Genomic DNA, 15968 nt, shown 5'->3' on the forward strand with positions numbered 1-15968 from the left:
CTTCCCCCTTCTCTGTGTATGTATAATATAAATGGGTGATTCTTTACTAATGTGTCTTTTCAATAATATATGCTCAAAACGGTTTCCAAAAAGAGAAAGAAAAGGTTTCAAATGAATTTTAAACTTAAAGAAGTATACGATTAGTCCGTTATCGCCTAACATGCTGAGTAGGAGGCCGGTGGTTCATAACCGGGCGATGTCGGGGTGCCTAGTAGCCTCTCTCCGGAAAGGAGCTAGCCTTCTCGGCTCGTACCTAAGTTTCCCGAACCCACACCGGTCTCCCGCAAGGGATCGGTGTTCATTTTCCCATTCGTGGGTGGCGACTCTTCCATATCTCCGAGCTCCGGTCCTGCCGAGCAGCTTGATTCCATGATTGGTTGCTTTCGGCGCCAATCACCGCTTACGTCGCCATGAGGTGTCCACCCCCCGGTCCGCCCGGGAGATTAGGCCGCGGCACCTCGTCTAACACCGGCGTTCCATCGAAGTTCCGTTCCACCATTCGTCACCAAGCTCGAGAGTTCCACCTCCACGACCTAGGAGACGGCTTTGAGTCCGGTTAGCTAGTTCCAAGGGCGGATTCTCCCTTTTACTTGCTAATTAGCTTATACTCTTCCTATGTACTAGGTTTGGTTGTATTTCATCTAATCACTTTCCATATTTATAATTTATGATTTATAATCTCTATTTCCCTTCATGTGTTAATGTTTATTGCTTGTTTTGATATTGATAATTGATTATTGTGTAGGAGAACGCGATTACCGTCGCCATTCGTGTTATCTTTAGGGAGTTATATAGGCGTTGCCTTACCGGAAGTGACAAATCGGAAACCGTAGGAATTGACAAGCCACGGAACTTACGGGCCCTAGTTTCTAATTCCCCCGCATTAGACACGCCTTGACTAGGAATCACGTAGTCTAAGTGCTTCACGGGTCGGTTCTACTACACTTGGTCGTCTTTGCAATAGTAAACTATTATCCGTATACATTTAGAGTCATTATTTATCATAGCTATAACTTATCATATTCATCCCACTTCATAGAGTTTTAGCTACATGAATCTATGTCGCCAATAGTGAGGAATAGTGTGTAGTTGTGTCTTACTTCACCCCAAAGTAATCACCGCTTAAATAAGATATGAAACCGAGTCGTCTAATACTTGTAATTATAAATCCCGTGGATTCGATACCCGGTCTTAACCGGATTATTACTTGATACGACGGGGTACACTTGCCCCTAAGTAGTCGTAGCGTCTAAGTAGAGTCAAGAACAATTTATAGAGACCACATCCATAGACATAGCACATTCACCGCAATACACATTTAAATCGTCATTAGAAAAACTCTACACCTAGGTTTTACGTCCATCACCACACTGTATCCCAATTAACTCCATCAATTGTCAATGATGGATTATTGCCATATTTTTCAGACCACATATGTTTATACGCACTTTTCACACAAAACTTGCCTCTCTTCCCCCAGAACCATCCGCACGCATCAGACACCAAACGGTGACTTAGAGGAATCCTTCGAATGAGTTCTGTATCCCGATCCACAAAGATCCTATTGATTAATTCCAAGTTCGACTCCCCTGAAGGCTGTCGGATGTTATTCATAATATCCACCTCAAAGCCCGAAAGTCGTGCACTTTCTACAAAAGGGTGGTCAGGGTCAGGCAGCCAAGGGTCTTCCCAGATGTTAATAGACTCCCCAATCCCAACAATGCGTATAGCTCCAGAAATAACAAGTGACTGTGCAGCATGTATACTTCTCCATATAAAGCTGGGCTGATTACCAAGATCTGCCTCTAGAAAGGAAGAAGAGGGAAAATACTTAGCCTTATATACCCGTGCAAGTAATGAATTTGGATTGGTTAGTAGCCTCCAACCCTGTTTAGCTAGAAGAGCAAGATTAAATAGATGTAACTTTCGAAAACCCAATCCACCTAAGCTCTTCGGGACACACAGTTTCTCCCATGACTTCCAACACAGGCCTCTCTCCTCAGACCCAGATCCCCACCAAAAAGAATTCATCATTCTTTCCAGATCATCACACAGAAGTTGAGGTAAGAGGAATAGACTCATAGCATAGGAGGGGAGGGCTTGTATAGTAGATTTCAACAGAATCTCCTTACTAGCTCGGGATAACATTTTTGCCTTCCATGTCGTGACCCTTGATCTGACTCTATCAGCAATGTATTGGAACACTTGAGTTTTACTTCTCCCAACTAAAGCCGGGAGACCAAGGTATGTTGCAGTGCCCAACCCCAATGGTACTCCAAAAATTGAACTTAAGATCGAACGGAGACCCGCACTACAATTTTTGCTGAACGAGATTGAGGATTTGGAGAAATTTACCTTCTGTCCAGAAGCTGCTTCATATTCTTGCAAACACTGCTGAACCGCTAAGCACTCTTCCTTTGACGCTTTGAAGAACAAGTAGATGTCATCTGCAAAGAAGAGATGAGAGATTGACGGGGCTGATTGAACTATCCGACAATCATGGATCTGACCCTGAGCTTCTAAACTTTGCAACGACGCTGATAAACCTTCTGCACAAATAAAAAAAAGGTAGGGAGAGATAGGGTCACCTTGACGCAGGCCACGCTGTGGCAGAATTGTCCCAATCACATGATTATTATGAGTAATATTATATCTGACCTTTATAACACACTGCATTACCAGAGATATCCACCGGTCATCAAAGCCTAACCTCTGCATCATTTGTTCCAAAAACGCCCACTCCACCTGTTAGACAAGGTGCCGAACGGCCTCGCCCGGGCGGACCGGGGGGTGGACACCTCATGGCGATGTAAGCGGTGATTGGCGTCGAAAGCAACCAATCATGGAATCAAGCTGCTCGGCAGGACCGGATCTCGGAGTATGGAAGAGTCGCCACCCACGAATGGGAAAATGAACACCGATCCCTTGCGGGAGATCGGTGAGGGTTCGGGAAACTTAGGTACGAGCCGAGAAGGCTAGCTCCTTTCCGGAGAAAGGCTATTAGGCACCCCGACATCGCCCGGTTATGAACCACCGGCCTCCTACTCAGCGTGTTAGGCGATAACGGACTAATCGCATATTTCTTTAAGTTTAAAATTCATTTGAAACCTTTTCTTTCTCGCTTTGAAAACCGTTTTGAGCATGTCATTAAAAGCCACTTTAGTAAAGAATCACCCATTTACATGAATTAAAAATACATAGGAGAGAGAAGGGGGAGAAGAAAGAATTGATTTGTTTACAACGTGATTTATGCTTTATATTATACACTAACTCTAAGCTAATCTCATTCTCCGAAACGAGTTTATTTACATGGTTCGTACCTTAATCGTCGTTGGAACGATTTAGGTACGTTTTAAAACCCCGTTAATTTACATGACATCGACTCGAATCGCCGTTGGAACGACTCGAGTGTTTGAAAATGTGGAATAAAAACTTTAACTCCAAAAACGTGATTAGGCATACAAGTCCATTTATTTTGTACAAACCATTTAGTTAGGAAAACGATTCAAAATTCTATTATTTACAATGAAAACGATTTTAATTACAAGGTTCGCCTAATCCGTCGTTGGAACGGATTAAGGTTTCAACACGTGATATTTTGGAAATGGTTTAAAAACGTCAAGAAAACGTTATTTACACTTTAGGAATATTTAGAAAAACTTTAATTTAAACAAACAAATTAAATTCTCTTTTTGTCTTTTATTTTTCCCTTTTTCACTCAATTATCCTCCACTTGAACATAATTACACTAATGAACCAATTAAACCAAAATTCACCAAGTAAAACTCATTTGGAATATATACATATACACAAAAATAAAATAGAAATACATATATATATAATTTTATCTAAAAATAAGGATATACCTATAGATAAAAGGTAAGAAATGAAAAAGAGTACCACATATAATACCTATTTATTCTAATTCAAAACATGTAAAAACAATGAACCAAACTCATAAATGGGAAGAATAACATTGAGTTCCAAATGGTTTTAAGTAATAAACGTATAGAAAATAATTTTCACCCTAAATAATAGCTAATATAACTTAAATGTGCCAAAACTATATATATAGGAATATCATACCTTACAAAACCAAATCCAAATGAATTAAACCCAAATACGAAATATATAGCTACATAATACGTAATTAATAGTTATAGGACTCAAAAATAATTTTTACAAATACATAACATAATTAAATACGTATATATACAAGTAGAAATGTAAAAAAGAAGAGAAAAGAGGGTTAAAAATGGAATTTTCGGATTCCAGCAGATTACTGACGGAAAATCCGTCGCCAATCTGCTGTTAGCGACAGAAAAGGCAGAATTACAGAAACAGTCCAGAAGTTTTCAGATTTATTCAAAAGCTTTAGATTAGATCTATTCTATCGTTTTGGGTCCCCGAACTACCAAAATTGGATCATAGTCTATAACGGAGATCCCTAAAACGACGTTTTATTTTTAAAACATTATTTAGAAATATTTTCAAAAACTTATAATTACAACGTTTTTTAATTCCCGAACTACCTTTGAATCGGATCACGGTTCGTATTGGGATATTAAAACGAGGTTTTTTATTTCAAAACAAAACCGAACGTTTATTTAACACGTGACGAAAATTAAATAAATACGGAATAATAAATAAAACGTGATAAATAAAAGACTAAATAAATAAAAAACTATAACATAAAAATAAATAAAGAAAAATAATTTAAATAAAATAAAACGAGTCTAGTCCTCGGATAATACCTTAAGATCGGTATCTGACAGTCGAAGTCGTTTGATTCCACGAGTTATGATTTTCCGGCGTTTTTTGTGTTTTCGATAAAATATTCAACTTTGGAAAATTTGGATTTTTTTGGGAAAAAAATATTTTCTCCAAAAAATTAACTTTCTCTCTCTAAAAATGTCTAGAGTGAGAAAGCTCCAAAAATTCTCTCATCCTTTTGCATGGGGATCCGTGCCTTTTATAGGCATGGATCCCCGGAGACTTTGGGCGACGCCCGATTAAGATTGGGCGTCGCCCAAAGCAGATTGGGCGTTCGCCCGACGCTGGTTGGGCGTTCGCCCAACGGATGTTGGGCGTCCGTCCAACGGGCGTCGGGCGTTCGCCCCACCTACGTTGGGCGCTCGCCCAACGGCCGTTGGGCGCGTGCGCCCAGCGGACGTCAAGCGTGCGCCCCACGCTGCCGGGCACGCGTCCAACTGTCGTCGGACGCGCGTCGGCTGCCGCTAGGCGTTCGCACCACGTCGCTGAGCACTCGCGAGCCGTCTACTCGATGACCGCGACTCCCATTAACTTCTTCCTTTTTTATTATATATTTTTGTTTTAAAACTTTCGGAACCAACCGCTTCGACCGTCTTGTGACAGGTTTTCGTCACAGGTCCTCCGACTCGGTGTCTACACCACCCGATCATAAGCCTTGGCCATATCAAGCTTAAGAGAAACATATCCTTGTTTACCTCGAGTTTTATGCTCCAGGAAATGGTTTACTTCAAACGCAAGCATAATATTGTCTGTGATCAGTCGTCCCGGGATGAAGGCGCTCTGTGTGGGCGAGATAATAATATCTAGAACCTTTTTTAGCCTGTTAGCAACTGTTTTCGCCAGAATCTTGTAAATAACATTGCATAATGCTATGGGCCTGAGATCTGAAACTTTTTCTAGAGAAGATTTATTTGGGATTAGAACAATATTTGTGTCATGGATGCTCTCCGGAAACAGCCCTTCATTCAGCCATTGAATGCATGATTGAATCACATCAGGGCCTACCAAGTCCCAATATTGTTGGTAGAAACATGGATTAAAACCATCAGGACCAGGACTTTTATCAGGATGCATTGAGAAAACTGCCCTCTTTATCTCGTCCGCAGTATATGGTTGAAGAAGACCAGCATTTAGTTCCGTCGAGATTTTTGGCTGAATATTATTCAAAATAGGTTCAGAGCGACTCCCTGAAGATGTGAAGATTTCTGTAAAATGGTCTGAAATTAGAGAAGGTAACCCTGTCTCCCAGTCGACCCAGTTTGCTTCCTCATCTTTCAGTCATCGAATTTCATTCCTTTTGCGCCTACTGTTAGCAGCCGAGTGAATTTTTTTTGAGTTCTGGTCACCAGCTTTGAGCCAAAGTGTCTTGCTTCTCTGCTTCCAATAGGCTTCTTGTTGGAGGAGAAGCTCATCAAGGCGATTCCTAACAGCCAATAGTGCTTCGATCGCCAGCCTATCAGTACAAGATTTTAGTCTTCTAATTTCTGATCTGCAGCAATGAATTTCTTTCTTAAATCGGTTACGAATGTTGTTTCCCCAAGCTGCAAGTATTTCGCCACATTTTTCCTGTTTAACCAAAATTCCTCTAGCATTTGAATGTTGCCAGGGCAAAATTATTTGGTCTCTGCAATCAGCTTCCTTGATCCAAGCATTTTCAAACCGAAAGCGGCGAGACATAGAACCCATAGTGTTAATTAGAGACAAGAAGAGTACCGTATGATCACTACACTGAGCATCCTCATTCAAGACATAAGCCGAATTGAACTGCATAAACCAACTGTTATTAGCAAGGGCCCGATCGAGTTTCTCTTCTATAGCATTTTTGAACCACGACCTCTTTCCCACGTGAAAGGATAACCCTTCATACCGACTTCTAACAACCCACAATCTGTAATAGCATCACTGAATCCCCTTATCAAGGTAGGTGGGTGTCTGTTACCTCCTCTCTTCTTAGAATGAGAGAGCATGTCATTAAAATCCCCAATGATAACCCAGGGATCAGAATTAATCAAGCTAAGACTCCTCAGTAACTACCAAGAATCTTCCCGATGCGATCTCTCGGGAAAGCCATAAAAACCGGTTAATCGATACTCCGGCAAACCCAATAAAGTGACCTTGAAGTCAATGAAATTAGAAGAATAACCAAACAACTGAACTGAATTAACAGTTCTCCACAAGAGCATTAAGCCCCCTCAATTGTTGATTGGATCAACAAAAAACAGGCCCTCAAAAGAAAGCTTTCGTTTTAATGCTTCCACCTTAAGATGACTGCATTTAACCTCCATTAGAAAGATGAACTCGGGATGTAAATTGATAGAGAAATCCACCAGCTGACGAACTGTCCGGGCATTCCCTATCCCCCGGTAGTTCCAGGACAGTATACTCATACTATCTTGCGAGTCGGGCTACCACGACTCGCTTCTTGGATATTTTCAATAGCTGCCTCCAACCTCACTGTATTGTTTTCCTCACAATCCATAAGATTTTCTGAACTCCCCTGTGTATCTTCGACCAATGATCCTGAGCGCTTGCGTTTCGGGTCAGAAATTACTACACCAATATCTTTTGGAGTTTGATGGATATACTCCTTGTCTTGAAAAGTTGTCTTACTCTGTAGTGCCTTAAAAACCGGGGGAACAATTATAGCAATCTTCGGAATACTAACCTCCCTTTCACCTGAACTGGCCCTTGAGACAAAACCTGAAGTGACTACGATGTTTGTCTGAGTAAGGTTCTGAGGAGGTCGGCTAAACAAAAATCTTGATTGCTTAGGAACTTGGGAACGACGAGTAGGGGCTCTAAGCTAGGCCCCATATGCTCTCTCAACTTTCATCGGATCATCCACTTATAATAGAGCATGACAGAATTTATCTGCGTGCCCTATATGTCCACATACAAAACAAAAGGTTGGGAGCCGTTCATATTTAAAGTTTACCCAAAAAACAGTACCTCCCTGAACACTTATCTGCATTTTCCTCTTAAGCGGAGCGAGAACATTAATCGAAACACGAATTCGTAGATAGGTACGAGAGACCCCTATGAAGTTATTCGGGTCAGCTTCCACAAAAGTACCCACAAAGTTACCTATGCTGACAACAACCTTTTCAGACATAAACCCAACTGGAAGATCATAAACCTGCAGCCAAAAATCAGTGTGAGACAAGTGAATATCCATAGGATTTTGATCATCCTCAAGCCTCTTTAGCATCAGTAATTGTTGTTCAAAAGTCCATGGTCCACCCTGAATTACCCTATCCCACTACCATGGATGGTAGAATTCAAAACGGAATAAATTGGGGCCTATATCTTCAATGAAAATCCCTTTTGACGGACTCCAAACATCAGCTAATGTGGATTTCATAAAAGAGGTTTTGATAGGCCTGTTTGTTAGAAAAGACCCTATCAAACACCAAGTTTTTGGGCGGGATTGAACTTCAACGGCATCCGGTTGAATCACTAATCCCGACTGAACTTCCTCTTCTAAGGTGATTAGAGCACTCCTATCTATGATTTCTTCCATCAGCAACAGTTAAGTAATTATTAAATTAATTAACTTTTATTAAAATTAATTATTAAATTTAATTAACTTTTATTAAAATTTTAGGTCACAAATTGGTGTAACGTTATAGGGCAGCCGGAGAATCAAACTTTTTTAGGTCACAACCCAGCCGTCGACGGCGGAATCAGAACCAAACGGAATCGCAATAATGAATGGAACAAGGCCAGGCAAACGGACAGAGGCGACGGCTAACAACCACATCAATGAATGGAACGGAGGCCGGCGACCAGAGCAAGTCCGCGACAGCAGATCCAAACTGGAAAATAGGAAAATAGAGACGGAAAAGCGAACCGCAGCTAGTAATGGCGTCGAACAACAGAAACCAGAACAAGCAAGGGGGGATACCGCGAACAGAGCAGGCGGACGGTGAGGGCGGCGAACAACCACAACAATGAATGGAACGGAGGCCGGCGACCAGAGCAAGTTTGCGACGGTGGATCCAAATCGGAAAATAGGAAAACAGAAACGAAAAAGCGAACCACATCTGGTAAGGGCGTCGAACAACAGAAACCAGAACAAACAAGGGGAGAGACCGGCGAACAGAGCAGGCGGACGGTGAGGGCGGCGGATCTGGGGCTCGTCAACAGCGAGATCGTCTTAACGTCTAACTTCTCCAGCGGCTAGGGTTCATAACGAGAGCGCCCCTTATCTTATTTGGAATATTGGATTGATGAGTTTACCCTTTAGATATTTTATATAATCTCTATATTTATTGTCATATATATTAATCTATAATCATCACATCATAATTCATAAATTTTAAAATTTATACTCTTTCCTTCTATAATATATGTATTTTAAGATTAATATATAATAATTAAAAAATTAAAAATTAAAATATATAATTAATTTTAACTGTTATCTTTATATTAATTGCATCAACTAATTTTCTTTTGGTCAATTACAAAACTAGCACCTTTTTGGGGGTTAGTTTTCATTTCTAACACACTTTCAAAATCTCACCAAAACTAACACATTTCATTAACTAATTTCCAACCTTACCCTCATCTCTAACCTTTTAATAACGTTGTCTTCCCCCCATTTTTCTCTTTTCGTCCCGCGCTCTCTCTCTCTCTTTGTCTCTCTCTCTCTCTCTAAAGAACGGGATCAATTTACAGCTAACGATCAACAATCAATCCAACCCACAGTGTGTGCTTCAAGATTTTATACACAATCATGTAAGTTTTTCATGAATTTACAATATTTAAAGCTTCGTCCTATTCATTGTTGATGTATCGGTTTGTTTCTTTGAAACCCAATGTATATCGTTGTTGTCGTCTATTCATGCTATTCCTGTTCGTGCGAAACCCTAAAATGAGTGACATCAATTGTAAGAAGATGCATTTGATTTGGAACTTCAATCTGCGATTTTCTCGACAGTGTCGATTATTGTCGATACTGTCGATATGAATGTCGATACTGTCGATATGAATGTCGATACAAGATTCATATCGACATTCAGAGATGTGTGATTTTCCATTCTAAATCATAAAATTCAAACACAAAGCACATAAAACATAAGCATAATTTTTATATTATATATTAAAAAGGAAAGAAATACATAAAACATTAAAAAACGAAAAAAACAGAGTAACAAACACAAAACACATAAGCAAAAAAAAGAAACAAACACAGAACAACTAATATAAGTACGTAAACATTAAAAACAAAACAAAAAAAACACAATTATTGGTACTCAGGACCCATTAACACCTCAGCGTAGTCCTTCTTGGACTTCTCCAAGTCCCGCTTGAGGCGCCTTACTGTCCTCCTGAGCCGCCTGTTTTGGGCCATGACTGACTCCAGAAGGTCAGAGGTCTCTTCTGCAGCCCAAGACATGGTTTGTGCCATGCCCCTCATGAACCTGACGATTTCGTCCGTGTCTCCATCACGGAACGAGAGGATGAAAGAAGCCATGAGTTCTTCGAACTCAGGCATAGGATGAGGTGGTGGTGGTGGCGACTGTGGTGATCCCGGTGGTGACGCTGCCATTGTTTTTGGATAAACTTGAGAACTGAAGAGTTTACTAGAATGAATAATAAAGTATGAACAGGTAATGAGTCTATTTATAGATGAAGAAATTGTAATATGCATGGGGAATCTCAACAGACTATAGGGTGATATTCGAATAAGAGTGACATTCGAAGAAGAGTGAAAGTCAAATTAATCATTACCTGCATTTAATGCTCACTAATAGAGTATTCCAGAAAAACGTCTATTCATATTCCGTGGATATACGTCGATATATAATCCGTATCGACATTCAAACCGACAATACTTTGCAGATACGTGCCGATAGGTGTCGAAATCTATGTTGTATCGGCATATATCGACGTATTTAATGCTTAGCCTGATAGTCAAAGTCATCATTACATGCATTTAAGGCACCGCTTAACAGATCATTCTAGAAAAATGGCTATTCAGATTCCGTCGATATACGTCGATATATGAGCCGTATCGACGTATATGCGCCGATATGTGTCTATATGCAAGTTGCATCGACATATATCGGCATATCTCGTAGTTTGAAGTGTGAATACCAATAATATATAATTTTCGTTAACTTTCTTCGTTTAGTTACAATAATATAACATTTAATTTACTTATGTGTTTATGGTAATGCAGAAATATGTCCACCCCGAATATTTGTCTGTGTATGGAGATATTCAATTGATAATATGTTCGAATGGAAGGTGCACAGATCAACTAAGTCCTTGTTTGAGGTCCGATGCAAGCATGTTGACACATGCAAGTGGCGGGCTAGAGGTGGAGTCATACTCGGTTCAGATATGTTCATACTTCGGAGAATTGACAGTATGGACAGTCACACTTGTGATAGGGGTGGACAACTATTGCCACATCACAGGCAAGCGGGGAAACGAGTAGCAGGTATCATACTTAGTGAGAAGTTAGATATGGAGAATCGGGTGTACCGTCCAAGTCACATCATTTGGGAGATTGAAAAATTATTTTCAATCAATCTATCTTACATGCAAGCTTGGAGAGCAAGATGTTGGGCGGTAGATAGCGCGAGTGGTACACCTGAAGAATCGTACATGTTGTTACCTGATTATTGTGAGACACTGAAATTTGTTAATCCAAGTACGGTGACACATATTGAAACTGACGATGAAGATAATTTCAAATTCTTCTTCATGGCCATTGGTGCTTCAATCCGGGGTTTTAAGGCACATATTCGCCCCGTTATATGTGTAGATGGAACACACTTAAAGGTTAAGTATGGCGGGGTACTTTATGTTGCGGTTGGAAAGGATGGTAATAATCAAATTTACCCTCTTGCATTCGGAATTGGGCCGAATGAATGTAATGAATCATGGGCTTATTTCTTCACAAGGTTGAAAGAATGTATTGGTGAAGTTGAAGACCTCGTCATAATATTAGATAGGAACAAGAGCATTGATTATGCAGTCAATATGGTGTATCCAAATGCGGTACATGGAAGTTGTGCTCATCATTTGAAACAGAATGTGAAGGCTAAGTTTGGGGGCGGGAAAAAGTTAGACATAGCGTATTGGCAAGTTGTAAAAGCATGGCGGACCTCTGATTTCCAGGAAAGATTCGCCAGACTTCGTAGTATAAGTCTGGGGGCAGCGGACTATCTAGAGGAAGCTCGTCGAGAGAAACGGACACGTGCGTACTTCTGCGCACGTCGGTATAACATTATGACGACAAACATATCAGAATCATTCAACGCAAGAATGGGAGATGGTAGACGTCTACCGATCACATTGTTGGTTGCGTATATAAGGACAATCCTCCAAGCATGGTTTCATGAGAGGCCCACAAAAGCAGGTATGATATTAGGACCTCGTCCATGGTATAATAGTAATAGTTCTTATGTACTCACATATTGAAATTTTTTTTGCAGGGGAACGGGAGACATATTTGTCCACATTTTATAACGAGAAGATGCATAAACATGTCAATAAGTCCGTTCAGTGTTCATATAAGCCCATTGATGCACATAATTTTGAAATCGGCGATCGAGGTAAGGGTGGGATAGTGAATCTGCGTGCGGGAACATGCACGTGTAGGAAATGGCAATTGTCACAATTTCCATGCAGACATGTATGTAAGATTGCATCCATGCATCGATTAGAGAATGCATATGTGTGGGTGCATCGATATTACAAAAATGAGACTGTACGATTATCGTACCATGAACCTATACATCCACTAGGCCACCAGTCTGAATGGAAAGTTTGTGATCCTCCTAGGCGGGTGCTTCCTCCTAAAAAGGCTGCGCCTAGAGTGGGACGTCCGAGAAATCAAAGCCGAATACCGTCAAGGGGCGAGGAGGTAACTCCGACAAGGTGCACCAGATGCGAGCAAACTGGTCATAATCGAGCGACTTGTACTAGTATGTTGCGAGTTCCATCTCGGCTTCCACCAATAATATCGAGTGAAGCAAGCTGTTCTAAAAACTCTGCTGGCAAATAGTGTACTCTATCTTATGTATTGTTACTTTGTATTCATAATTTGTGTATTGATAATGAGTATTGATAAATAGTGTACTCTATCTATCTTATGTATTGTTACTTTTTTCCATGACCCCATATGTCCCTACGTAATCGCCGATATGTTTCCATATCGACATTGTACACGCCGATATGTTTCCATATCGGATATGTCCACGCCTTCCATGACCCCATATGTCCCTACGTAATCGCTGATATGTTTCCATATCGACATTGTACACGCCGATATGTTTCCATATCCGCTATGTCCACGCCTTCCATGACCCCATATGTCCATACGTAATCGCCGATATGTTTCCATATCGGCCTTGTACAACAAGAAGATGTCACCAATAATATACATTTATAAGTTACCAACAAACGTTTACATGTTAAAATAGATTACAAGCCAAGCAAATTAGGCATTGGAATAAGATCATTCTGGTTCAATAATCTTTGGTTGAAGAGTTCCAAGCACACCCGCAGCCTATAGAAACGTCCATCAAACCCAGAGAATCCATAATCCGTACATAATGGCCCTTTTTCAACATAATGCTGAGCAAACAAGCAACTCTTCCTAAATAGATTTAGTTGGTCTGATGTTAACAACCCCTTTATCTGTTCTGCTGCTTGTAGGTTACACCTAACCGTGATGACGCTTTCCGTTCCAAATGCTTTTTTGTATTTATATGCAGGTTTCTTCTTGGCTTTCTTCTTCGACGGAGAGGCATGCTCATCTCTCTTCCTCTTGTCTACACGATCATGCTGAAAAATGTTGTAGACATATCATCAGGGAACATAAAATCAAGCTAATTATAACGTTGACCTAGAATGAGCTAGCGTATGCTAGAATAAGAGAGTTATCGGCAATATAACGTCGATATGAATGTTCTATCGGCAATATAACGTCGATATTAATGTTCTATCGGTAATATAACGTCGATATGAATGTTCTATCGGCATTATAACGACGATATGAAAGTTCTATCGGCAAACTGATCGACGATATGAATATTATAGCGGTAGTATATCGTCGTTATGGATGTTCTATCGGCCATTAGGCTGTCTATGAATATGTGCTATCTACAATTAGGTTGCCGATGAACATACACATCGACGAATTTCAACCAAACCGAATGACTTCCTAACACCAGACGAACCCAGAAAAAACCCTAACACCAGAAGCAGTAAACGAAACGAAACGAAATGTTCATTTTCAAACACAACAAATGTACATGCAATAGAAGAGAGAAACGCAAATGTAAAGTCAAGTTATTTACCCTCTTTTTCGTTCTTCCTTCTGAGTTCGATTCGTTGTCTGAGCTTTGTGTTCTCGCCATGTCAACTCCAAGTAACAGAGATTCGCCGGATGAAATGTACAGAATCGGCCAATGAATCGCCGGAAAGTTAGAGAGATGAATAGAGGGGTGTTAGGTTAGAGTGATGGAAGTTCGAATATTGAAGAGCGGGAGCGGAGTGTTAGAGATGAGGGTAAGGTTGGAAATTAGTTAATGAAATGTGTTAGTTTTGGTGAGATTTTGAAAGTGTGTTAGAAATGAAAACTAACCCCCAAAAAGATACTAGTTTTGTAATTGTCCCTTTTCTTTTCCCTACAAAAAAAAATTGCATCAACTAATAACTTTTATTTTGAAATAAAAAATAATTAATATAAATGAATTTAATGTATTATAGAACAATTTTTTTTGTCTTGCTTGACAAAGTTATATTTATCCATAATAAAAATAAGATGAAGAAAATAGAATAGTATTAAGAATTTGATTACATGTCAAAATGTCATTGGTGAAGATGACAACCGGATTTTTTTTTTTTTTTTGAAGGGCTGACAATCGGATTATTCGTATGAATATTGGAATCAAAATCTCGTTTTATTTTATTTAGTTGACTTTAATAGCCCCTGAATTATCTAAAGTTTCATAGAGAGCCTTTAATTTTTAAAGTGTCTCAAACATAAAAAATTTAGATAACCCTCTCAATTTGTATAAAATAATATAATCGATTAAAGCCTCATGTGGCACCGAGATTTCCTCCGAGTTTCAGCCAACCAATTCCTATCAAAGGGGTCTATCCCCTTTAAACATCAAACATCCCATCAATTCGTCCGTATTCCGTATCGGAGGGACTTCATATGGTATAAGGACCTGCATTGTGGGCCAATTCATAGGCGCAAAGTGTTCATAGCTATAGAGACATCTGTCTCCCTTCCCAAAGACCGGATGTTCGACTCTCCTAGTCTCTAATGGAGTAGGATGGATTGCTTAAACCAGTTACGACAACTGGTACATGGGTTGACGGAGATCCGAGCCAGGTGACTCTATCTCATTATAGTGTTTCTTACATCGACTTGAAGGCCACGACCAGTGGACATTGATATATCTCATTCACCACGAGCCGCCCATCGGACCCGATCCTCCTTGCCTTGGTTGTTTTACTTTTTTAAGACACATGCAACTAGGGCTGTAATCGAGCCGAGCCGAGCTTTGGCCTGTTCAAGCTCAGCTAGCTATAAAATTAACGAGCTCGAGCTCGAGCCCGAGCCGAGCTTACTATAAAATTAACTAGCCGAGCTCGAGCCGAGCTTTGGCTTGCTCAACGAGCTTGAGCCGAGCTTCGAGCTTGTTTCGAGCCCAAAATCCTCTTTTGGATTTGATTCATTAAGAAAATTATCTAACCATGAATTGTTTGTGAGTAAATTATTAATTATATTTGTGATGTTTGCTCGCAAATAACTCTTTAATTATGTACATAAACAAGCTCACAAGCAAAGTTCGTGAATAAATAAACAAGATGCTTATAAATGGTTCTTTTATTACTCATTTATTATGTTTGTGAACGAACTCATCTAATAGCAAATGAAATAATATTAAGTTTAGATATTTGTGAACTAACACAAAACTATATAGTTTTCTACAAAACTAAAATTTGTTCATAAATGTTCTAATCGAGCATGCTCGCGAGCTTTGGCCTGCTCAAGCTTGGTTCGTTTACGAACCGAGCCAGTAAATCGTGTTCACGAACGACTCGTTTACAAATCGAGCCGAGTCGAGCCGAGCTTTTATCGAGCCGATCACCGAGCTGCTCATGAGTGGCTCTGTTCATTTACAGCCCTACATGCAACACACATTTTACATGTAACTACC

The sequence above is a fragment of the Euphorbia lathyris genome, chromosome 1, assembly GCF_963576675.1.
Source record: "Euphorbia lathyris chromosome 1, ddEupLath1.1, whole genome shotgun sequence".
Taxonomy (NCBI): Eukaryota; Viridiplantae; Streptophyta; class Magnoliopsida; order Malpighiales; family Euphorbiaceae; genus Euphorbia; species Euphorbia lathyris.